The following is a 10,228-nucleotide window of genomic DNA, read 5'->3' on the forward strand; positions in this document are numbered from 1 at the left end:
TGACTTATTCTATAAGCAGCTAGGTAATGTTTCAGGATCATCAGCCCTTGATCTTGTCGGTGACTTCAACCTACCAGACATCTGCTGGGAACTTAATACAGTAGTAAAGAGTGTATGGAGGACAACTTTTTGTTGCAGCTGGTGAGTGAACCCACCAGGGGAGGGACTATTTTAGATCTGCTGTTTACAAATAGAGATGGGCTGGTGGGAGATGTGGTGGTTGGAGGTCGCTTGGGGCAGAGTGATCATGAAATAATAGAGTTCTCAATATTTGGTGAAGTCAGGAGGAACACTAGTAAGACTCCTGCACTGGACTTCTGGAGGGCAGACTTCGGCCTGTTTAGAAGACTTATTCAGAGCGTCCCTTGGGAGGCAGCCCTTAAAAACAAAGGAGTTCAGGAAGGGTGGGCATGCCTCAAAACAGAGATCTTGAGGGCACAGGAACAGACTGTCCCTGTGTGCCGAAAGATAAGTCAACGGGGTAAACGCCCAGCCTGGCTGGGCAAAGAGGTTTTGGAGGAACTGAGGAATAAAAAGAGGACCTATCAGCTTTGGAAGGTGGGTCAAGTCTCTAAGGAAATATTCAAGAGGACTGCTAGAGCATGCAGGAAAAAATTAGGGAGGTCAAAGCTCAGTTTGAACTTAGAATGGCGACTTCTGTAAAGGATAATAAAAAATGTTTTTACAAATACTTTAATACTAGAAGGAAGGGTAAGACCAGCCTTAGTTCTTTATTGGACAAGGGAGGGAACTTAGTATCTGCAAATGAGGAGGAGGCAGAAGTGCTTAATGCCTACTTTGCCTCAGTTTTTAGTGAGAAGATGACTTGCCTTCAAGACACCTGTCTGCCTGGGCTGGTTGATGGTGTCAGGGAGCAGAATGGTCCGCCCATTATCCAAGAGGAGACAGTCAAAGAACTACTGAAATGCTTGGATGTTCATAAATCTATGGGACCCCAGGGTAATGAGAGAGCTGGCAGATGAGCTTACAAAGCCACTCTCCATCATTTACCAACAGTCCTGGCTCACTGGTGAGGTTCCAGAAGACTGGAAGCTGGCCAATGTGACACCCATTCACAAAAAGGGTGCAAAGGAGGATCCTGGTAATTACAGACCAGTCAACCTGACCTCAGTACCTGGCAAAATAATGGAACAGTTTATATTAAGTGCCATCATGCAGAATCTACAGGATGGCCAGGGTATCAGACCCAGTCAGCATGGGTTTAGGAGGGGTAGGTCATGTTTAACCAACCTGGTCACCTTTTATGACCAGGTAACCCGCCTAGTGGATGCAGGGAAGGCTGTAGATGTTGTTTATTTGGATTTCAGCAAGGCCTTTGACACTGTCTCCCACAGCATACTCCTAGATAAGCTGGCAGTCCGTGGCTTGGACAGGAGCACTCTGTTAGGAACTGGCTGCATGGCCAGGCCCAGAGAGTGGTGGTGAATGGTGTTGCATCCAGCTGGCAGCCAGTCACCAGTGGTGTCCCTCAGGGGTCTGTGCTGGGGCCAGTTCTGTTTAATATTTTCATTGATGATATGGATGAGGGTTTGGAGTCTTTCATTAGTAAATTTGGAGGTGACACTAAGCTGGGAGCATGTGTCGAACTGTTAGAGGGACGGAGGGCTTTGCAGAGGGACTTGGAATGGTTGGATGGATGGGCAGAATCTAATGGGATGAAGTTCAATAAGTCCAAGTGCCGAGTCCTGCACCTTGGCCACAATAATCCCCTGTAACATTATAGGCTGGGGATGGTGGGCTGGACATTGCCCAGGTGGAAAGGGACCTGGGGGTGCTGATTGACAGCTGGCTGAACATGAGCCACCAGTGTGCCCTGGTGGCCAAGAAGGTCAATGGCCTCCTGGCCTGGATCAGGAATAGTGTGGCCAGCAGGAGCAGGGAGGTCATTCTTCCCCTGTACTCGGCACTGGTGAGGCTGCACCTTGAGTGCTGTGTCCAGTTCTGGGCCCCTCAGTTTGGGAAGGATGTTGAGATGCTTGAGCATCTCAACAAAGGAGAGCAACAAAGCTGGTAAGGGGCTTGGAACACAAGCCATATGAGGAACGACTGAGGGAGCTGGGATTGTTTAGCCTAGAGAAAAGGAGACTCAGAGGTGACCTTATCACTCTCTTCAACTTCCTGAAGGGTGGCTGTGGTGAGCTGGGGGTTGGTTTCTTTCTCTGGGCAACAACAGACAGAACAAGACAGTCTCAAGCTGCGCCAAGGGAGATACAGGCTAGACTTAAGGAGGAAGTTTTTTACAGAAAGAGTGGTCAAATACTGGAATCTGCCCAGGGAGGTGGTGGAGTCACATCCCTGGATGTGTTTAAAAAAAGACTGGATGTGGCACTTGGTGCCATGACCTAGTTGAGGTGTTAGAACATGGGTTGGACTTGATGACCTTAAAGGTCCCTTCCAACCTAGAAATTCTGTGATTCTGTGATTCCGTGAAGTTTAAGACGTTCAAAGATTTTACAGGATGAAGCTGATGGCCACCACGCTGTACAGGAAGAAGGCAAGCATGCCTCTTGGAAACTGGTTAGGTACACTGACTCCAAATACCATAATAAGCTTAGTCAGATCTGTCCACACTGTCTCTCTATTCTCCCTAAAATGCCTCACTGATCATCTCTGGCAACTTGCAATGATACAGTTTGCAAGTTTGTCCTTCTCATTGTTTTTCCCTGCCCTTGCACTTTGCCGGAGACAAAAATATGGACAGAAAATGAGGGTCATTCTGGGGAGGTAGCAAAAGATGTCAGCCTCCTTGTTGCCCATACCTGACATGGCTGTTGTGGGAGCAGCAGGTATGGAGTGTTAAACACTTTCCCTTTTGCTTTGATCATGGTTACAGCCAAATTTATGTATTCTATATGGAACAAAAATGGCAATCGTTTACCACAAATCTGGACTACCCGCATATTTAGGAACATATATTCTAGGACATTCTGCTTTAAGGCATTAGTCATGCTTCCTCATTTCTGATACATAAAAAGAAATTACATTGGAATTTGCCTTGTTCTAAGTTTAAGAGAAATTTACCTATGTGTGAATGAAAAAGGGTGATGTACTCTTTTCTAGTGAAATCCCTGCTTTAAAAAATGTGCTTAACAAATTTGTACACAACATTCATAAGTCAATATTCAGTCATGGTGGCTTATGGCAGAATCATCTGTTAAAACTCTTCAACAGTTATCAGAAACACCAGATTAAGGTGGCTTCACATGATACTCTTAGTGTAAATACAGAATTAAAGAGCTCTAGAGATTACTAGAATGTATAAATCAGCTTCAGCAGATAACTGGAATCATTGAGTCCCCAAATGGAGTATGCTGGTTTTGTGAAGGGTTTTGGTATGCCAATTTTTGAGGAACAAAATAGTTGAACAAATTACAACAAAATTTCTCTATTCAGGCAGCACAAAGTTATGTCTTGATCTTGGATATTTGTTTCTTAACAACTTCCATCTAGAAATCTGAATATTCCTGAAGCCATAGTCTTCATGCAGATGTAGTGATTTTGCCAGACTGGCACACATACAGTGCCTAATTAGATTCCAACACAACAAAAATATTTATATACACAAACATTGAATAGATAAATACTCTTCACAAATAGAAACATGTAGTTGAAGAGTTGATATTATCTGTTCTTCTATTGTCCAGAAGATCTGCCTTGGCCTGTTCCTTGCCAGCAAAGACACTAATGGACAGTATTTATCTATTGCTCATACTTTCAGTGTTTGCATAAAGCAGTAACCATGAAACACCACTTGTACCACATCCAAGTTGCACTGATGCAGCAGTTCCATCAGAGCTGGAAAAGAGAACAATGCCAGAATATAAACACAATTTTTTGATATTACAGGCTTTTTGAGGGAATGCTACTCTCAGAAAACACAGGGATAGGACACAGCACTTATACTAGGGAGCACAGTTGTAATTATTTGAGCAAAATAGCACATCCATGACTCTAATAATCATACCAATTTAAAATGTTTACATTATCTCAAGGGCTAAATGCTTTTCCACTATTTTCATATGTAAGTTAAAATTTGGGAACAAACTGTACTGTTCTGCAAGATGAAAGCAGACAAGCTGGATTCATTTTTAATGAATCTAAAGAGCAGAGCAGAAATTTGAACTGAAGGCACTAGTTCCACCAGATGTAAGAAAATTTAGTCCCAGTTATTTAGTTGTTTTCTTATTTTAAATTATTGTAAAGTTAAAATGCAGTTCTGTTCTGAAAAGAAAATGTCTTATTTTATTATGTTTCCCCAAATGCAAACTACCATTTAATTCTTTCTAATTAACAGCACTAATTTAACTTACCTGAGATGTATTTAAAGGCAAAAGAGATTTGCTGCAAAGTAATGATTTTGCAACTGAAAGTTATTCACAACCTGAGATGAAATACAAACTGCTTTACAGATCACTTCTCTGTAATTTTAACTATTAATTTTTAACAAACATTAAGACTGTTTCACTCCTTATTTCTGTAAGTATAGAAAGAAACAGTTGGAACACATACAGGTAACAAAAAAAATAATTGCTTTATCAAAATTCTACTTTATTTTAAAAGCTGAAGCTACTCAAAATGCAGCTAATAATGATTTGTTCTTCTGTGTGGAGTTTCACTGAATCAGTTAAGAAGTTCCAACTTGTTATTTCACACAGGTCTATTCAGGCCAGAGTCCTGTACAATGGCCAATGGAAATTTTGACTGCTGAAGACAAAAAAAGATCTCAGACCACTCCACCCTTGTCCCTGTTGAGCATGGAATGTGTGAACCATAAACAGAAATATACCAGTCCATATTTCAGTTGAAATAACTTGTACTCCATCTTTCTCTTTGAGATATACATCTAAATTCACACTCCAAATCAGTACATGTGACTTTTAGCAATATGACACATTAGGATGAAGCCCAAAATCACATGTCAGAAGTACACACGGTTAAATTGATCTCTGTATGGCAATATTAAACACAGAACTGTTATCAACAGAAATAATTGTGTACAATTTCATGCCTCCATTGTATGACTATATAAGAATCAAAGAGAGCCTCAAGGCTTACAGAAGGTCAACATGTTTGCTTAACTGTGGTTCTACTTCCACTATAATGTCCTTATGATGAAGAGTAAGAACTCAAACCCTTCTTAAGCAAACCATGGGCCTTTTCCATGTCAAACTTAAATAAACCTTTAATTCAAGGAATGGTTTTGTTCAACTAGGCTATTCTAGAACTACATATTTTCCAAAGTGCTAGATGATAATGGGCTAGAGTTAATGCATGTACTTCATATTCTCTCAGACTGCTCAGACTTTCACTTGTGGACCTTGACTGCCCAAAGCAGTTAAGTAACTATTTTCAGAATCATTATGTCACAATCAGGTCAGGTACTAGAACACTGGATGAAGAAGAAATGAAATGCAGTAGTTTTGTAGGAAAAAGACTCCACAATAAAGGTCAAAAAATGCAAATGAGATGAATATCAACCATAATTTTGCAGAGATTTAACTGACCATTGCAGCACAAAATGTTATTACACTGTCACCCAACAAAATTCCTGTGACTGATAGGAAAAGAAGTTAATTTTTATCTCCTGCCATGAACTATTAAAGCATTAGAGGAAGATATGTAAGTAATAAAGAGACTGTTCAGCTTTATCAATTCTGACAGCTAACCCCAGGAAACATTTGCTTTCACAATAGCTGGATGTTCTAATTTATTTTCCTGTTTAGAGGGTTTTTTAAATCCTAATCAGTTCCCCTTCAGCCATTCAAATAGCTAATAAAGCTCAATTTTGTAGAGATTCCTAACCACAATCTTTTTGGTCTCTCCTCTATCATATCCAGTCTGCTATTGTTTGCTTTTAATGTCCTCAAAATCCAGGGGATTTGCAATATCAGTGATTAAAATTCTCTTTGGTCTTCTCCTATAGCAATTTTACTGCCCCTTGTCTAGGTTATTATTACATTTGTTACTTTACAGCATAGAAAGTCACTGTCAGAATCATCTTGCACACTTACAAACCATAGAACATCTCCCTTTTTAATCTGTTTATCGGCTTCTGATTTCTTTTCATACAATTTCTGACTTCTTGTAAATTTGTCCTCCTCCTTGATTTCTTTTGTAGTTTGTTTTTCCCCAAGAACCTCAACATCTTACCAGTTCTTCAGCGTTACATCTTTGCCTGATTATGACTTCATGCTTTCCAACACAGGCCTCCAACACAAGTCCTAACCTACTGAAAAATTCCACATCAGACAAATGGATGCTGTAGTACATGTAAGACCTAAAATTTTTAGTGCATGAAAACATTTTGGTGCATGAGAACACTTTCTACTTGCAAGCCTGTAGAAATAAGGAATACAAAATTTAGCTGTAGCTAAAAAGGTGCAAACTGGCCAAGATCCCTTTACTGTGTGATGGCTGTAAGAAGGGACAGTGAAGCATCCATCTGGAGAAGAGAAGGTTCAGGTTTTGAGAGGCATGTTCAGTAAATACTCCTCCACAGCCTATACAATTCCCTCAAAAGTGATGAAAATAGAAATACCTATGATGTATTTAGAAGAATGTTTGACTTTCAAATGGATCTCAGTCAGAGGAGACTTGGGTAAACCAGGAGGAAAGGTTTGGTTTAGGAAAAAGCCAACATGGCTCACAAAACAAATTGACAAACTCTTTTCCCTCTAACCTGTAAAAAAGATTTGTTGAACTACATCATCCAAAACACTTCTTTGGTTTGTTCTGCCCTTGGAAGGCATCAAGCACTCCATCAGACTTAAACAGGTATTAACATTGCTAGTAACATTTGAAAAGCTCAGAAAAAAATGCCACTGGGAACACTTACGGGACATTCTGTGGTACGGAGAAGGCAAAACAAGGGCTACTTGTTTTTCTTGTACTGAGGATTATATGAAATGAATGTTTTTTGCAAATATCATTATCTTTGCTTATTTCAATCAAGCCATTAAAATCATTCTGCATATCAGAAATGTGCCAGACAAGGAGTCTGTGCTTCAAACACCTAGAGCAGTCGGTTCTTCTGTTCCTTATAAATTGAGTGCACATACCTGTTTTCTCCATTGTCACTATGAGTTATGTAGTTATTTCTCATAAGTTGTAGAAATTGCAAAACCCTTGAAACAAGCAACATATATTTTACTCATATTGACAAAACTATCATTTATAGGGCCCCTACAGTGATATGCTAGCCATGATTATTTACTAAGGTCTTAGCTGAGATCTTCAAGCTGGTTTCATGTGCAGTGAGGTGTAACACAAAATTCAACACTTTGCCAACTTTAATCAGCATTTTGTTCTGGACTTGGCTATAGATATTAAAGAGTAAGGGTTTTTCAAACCCACCTTTCTATCTGAACCTTTGTAGTTACTGCCAAAACCAAGAATGCATAAACTAGTAAATATTCAGAAAAAATTAATTTGGCCTCTGATGCATGGTCCTTTATACAGAATGAACATTGGACAAGTGGAAAAGTTTTTCAGACTTATGCATTCCTAGTTGATATTCTTGCCATGATTCACTTCCTCTCAGAATACTAGGGACCATAGAATGGCTTGGGTAAGGGATCTAAATGATCATCTAGTTCCAACCTTCCCAGCATGGGCAGGACACACCTTCAATGAGACCATTGCTCACAGTCCCATCCAGCCTGGCCTTGAACATTTCCAGGGATAGCACTTCCACAACTGCTCTGAACAACCTGTTCCAGCACCTCATCACCTTCATAGTAAAGAATGTTCAATATCCTAAACCAAATCTTTTTTGGTTTAAAACCATTGCCTATTACTAAGTCATAGTAAGCAAGCCTAAAATATTAATCTTGCATACATGCATTCTTTAAAACCCACCAATTAAAAAAAATACATGCATTTACTGTCATTATGTTATTCTGCTAAACTTTTAATACTTTTTAATCACCCATGTTTTATTGCCCATTAAACCAGTATGGCTTACTCATACCTTCCTTCTTGGGAAAATTAGATTTCATATTGCAGCCCTTTAATTTTTTCTATCACCTTCATTTTAATTTAGATTTCACCTTGAATTGCTAATATCTTCTTCCCTTCACTCATTTTCACGTAAATAAAGACAAATTGGCAATGTAATGTCATTTCTTGATTTCTATATTTGATCATTAATTTTAATCTATTTCATGTTTTTATTTTTTGTTTTACTTTGAAATGTTTAATATTTTTCAAGGTTCTTTTATCTAGCAATTTTTTTCTTGACTCAGTTTCAACATAAATGCAAATAGCTGATGTTCTGGAGTTTCTTTGCTCATTAGCTAATGAAGATTCTTCTCTACTTAACATTCTTTCCTTTTATTATTTCAAATCAAAGCAAGAAAGCTTAATTTTAATGCAAATTAATGTTTGATGGTGATTTGTTTCTTAGGCTTGCTTTTTGCACTAGTCCTCTTATTTAATAAGAAAATAAAAAGAAACAAAATTAGTTAAAGTGTAAAGGGAATAACTTGTGGATTAACCCTTCGTAGAAAGATGTTCTTTAAAAGCAGAGACTACTCATTAGATCCTCTACACAAAACCAAAAGTAAAGCAAATGGTGAATCCATCCCTCAGAAAAGAGCAGCAATAAATCTCTTAGATTAGTCAGAACTGAGCAGTTTGAAATAAGCAAAAGCCAATAGCTCATCCTCTGCTTGTGTTTATTCCCATGCAGCATGTTCAGTCTAACAACTCAGATGAGACTGAACGAATTTATATTCAAATTCATCACCTAGAATCGAAATATGAAATTACTAAGATACTACAATTATTTTTAGAGAACTTAAGGGAATTTAAACTTTTCTTATAAATTGAACTTAGGGAGATGGAAAAGATAGATATAGCAGCAGGGGAGATTAATTTTCCAGTACCCATGAGATCATAAGCTATTTCTAAGGTAATATCTTACTGGGATTACTGGCAATGGCAATTAGCTGAAATTGACAAGGCAGTCATTGTGACATATTATGACAGGGAAGAATTTGTATCACAGCTCTACTTCAGCACTTCAACATATTAGAATAAATTTGCCTCACAGTCCCAAAAGGATATTCAAGGGTATTCCCCTCTTTCAATGTTTTGTAACTCTATCAGCTTTCCTAATGTATTACTATGAGTATTTCTATGCCATCTGTACCATCAGAGGAGACTCGCTATAAAATATTGTTTACGTCTGTTAACCACACTGACTTGATGACTTTTATCTCAATGCACAGCAACATAGAGGAGTTTTTGCTGAAACATGAAAGCCTTGCAGCATAATATCCTAGCTACCCTAAAATAACAGAAATCTTTGACACTTCAGAAGTACTTATTCTAAGTTTGAGGCTTTTGATTTATTATTTGTTTGGGAATTAATGAAGTTTTGATCTTTTTGCATTTTGTCATTTCTGCATTTAAATACATCTCTGAGAAAGGGAAAGAGAAAGAGTTTAGGATCACTTTAAAGCTGACTTAATACTGTGCTTGCTTGAAGCTTTTAATGGCACATCATAAGAAACAATGGATGCATGCATAAACTTTTACACTAATGCCTCTTAGATGAAAGGATTTTTTGGCATGCAAAACAGCACAGCCAGCCTAAGAGTAATTACAAGATCATACTGCATTTCATTTTTTTAAACTGGTTTCTAAAGAAAAAGGTGGTTTTCTAACTTTGATCATTATGTACTAGTGCAGAGGAAAGTGAAAAGTGGTTTTCCCTTCACCAGTAGTCACAATCCCTACTAATGTAAACACTATGGAAGCCTTCAAAGACAGATTCTATATGCTATTGTTCAAGAAATAGTTCAATGTCCTCAGCTTATTTGGAAGCTCTCCAACACAAGCAATATATAATTAAGTATTTAAGGAAATTAATAAGAAAAAAATCTACTTTTAAAACTTAGAACCCAAGGAGCATGGATACATCTTTGTTCTGTGCCAGATTTTTTTTATAATTCAACAGCTTTTATGAAAATTACCACTTAAAAATCTTGATACATATAAAAAGTTATAATTTGTCATTAGAAAGCTGTTACAGTATGTGACATTTAAGAATTTATTTTGCATAAATGCAATAATCTAGCCCAACTAAAAGTGAATTGCTCCAATGGCACGTTATTTTTTCATTGAATGAACAGAGGGCAACCTTCTTTAGACACACATTTGTCTTAATAATAAATCACAAACTCCAAGTTCTTTGAATAAAAAC

This window comes from Passer domesticus, chromosome Z (assembly GCF_036417665.1).
Source record: "Passer domesticus isolate bPasDom1 chromosome Z, bPasDom1.hap1, whole genome shotgun sequence".
NCBI lineage: Eukaryota > Metazoa > Chordata > Aves > Passeriformes > Passeridae > Passer > Passer domesticus.